General features: G+C 34.4%; 1 protein-coding gene across 1 annotated transcript in view; it reads right to left on the minus strand.

The window, feature by feature from the left end:
* The window catches only part of LOC119594795 (CCR4-NOT transcription complex subunit 6-like), a 24,751-nt gene that overhangs the window by 7,091 nt on the left and 16,063 nt on the right, over nucleotides 1-1,597 (minus strand). The window lies entirely within an intron of this gene.

Consider the following 1,597-nt stretch of genomic DNA (forward strand, 5'->3'; position numbering starts at 1 on the left):
TTTCTATTCATAACAAAGTAACATATATTGTAAACACTCAAAATAACAGAGAATAAAAGGAAATAGTTGACATAAACAAGCAGAAGACATCATTAGTGCCATCTAAGAACAGAAAGCAAAGCGAACCGCAAGCCACTTTTTCTTGCTTTCCTATCTTCCTCTTTATAGTCTTTGGTTGTTAAGGAGGAGGGAATATTCTGTCTAACAGTTTACAGTGTTATCCTGGCACTAGTAGTTCTTAAACACTAGTAAGGAACAGGTATAAATATCAAATATAAAGACACACATTTTATAACTCATAATAACCCTATTGTCCAAGCAATTTCCTTCTTTCACCCTAAGGTGACGAGTTTTTCCCACACCAAACCTAGCCGCACTTTGGGCTATTTATACTTGTAAAGTGAAAAATCAGAAGTGCAGGGATTATATATCCACCACACTAAATGTACATTTGGCTTCAGCATAGAAGACTTTCCAGTAATTGAAACTAAAACATGGTTATAACAATATCTTTGAAAGGCTGTAGCTACTGAAAGGATGCATGAGCTAAAAAAATAGACAACTTTTTAAGACGCACAACTTGAAGCAGGCCCACCGAAGGCACTGTGTATCCTTGTCACCCTGCAAGTGGGCTCTATCTGCTATGGCAAGAATGGAAACATACCCTCACTAAGGAGTTGAATATGAGAAATAATCACATTAGTCTTGCATAAATAAGCAATCTCACTGAAGGTATCAAATAAAAGCCAATATATTCATTGTGAAACATCCAAAAGCATGACAGTAAAGTCTTCCAATGTAAACACAACTATCAGAATTTTTTTTTCCTCTATCGCATTTTTTCTTATTAAATGTCATAAATTCAATTCCTAATCTAGGTCTCCTTATGTAAGAAATCATTTGGATACATGCATGGAATACTTTTGAATCAATCAAATATATGAACAAGAACCAATTACAAAAACAAACTGCTTTATATCCAGAGATAGCTCACACCCTTATATGTAAATAACTTATGGTATTATTATTACCTATACACTGTCCTTTTGTGTGTTATATGAGCAGAATATCTTCTAAATATCTCTTCTTTAACAGCTGTACAATAAAGGTACATTTAAATAATCATCATCAGAAAACAAAAAATCAATTTGCAATCAATAACTGCTGGTTCACAGACATGTTTGCTTACGCTCTTGGACAATAGCATAGTAAAGACAGCAATATAATATCTGAGTTTTAAATATTTAGCTCTGTACCTAACACATGTCGCTCCCACAATATTATGTGAGTGTAGGCAATGCCTCCCTCCCTCTCTTCATACGTCCACTAGTCACTAACATCCATATTCATCCAAAGCCCAAAAATATCAGTGAGTGATAAACATTTTCAGTCTATCCTTACCATTACCAATCACTTTTACAAAGCAAAGTTTTTTGGTTAAGAAATGGGTGTATCAAAAACAAGTTTATCTGTAAGTGCTGCCTGCCTACTTCTATCCAGGCTGCATTCTAAGGCATTCAAAACTGGTTATATGGTTCTATCACACTAGGTTTCCTTCACAGTGAAATAATTTCCTGTAATTTACGTTGTGAATTTC

Source organism: Penaeus monodon, chromosome 34 (assembly GCF_015228065.2).
Source record: "Penaeus monodon isolate SGIC_2016 chromosome 34, NSTDA_Pmon_1, whole genome shotgun sequence".
NCBI classification, from domain to species: domain Eukaryota; kingdom Metazoa; phylum Arthropoda; class Malacostraca; order Decapoda; family Penaeidae; genus Penaeus; species Penaeus monodon.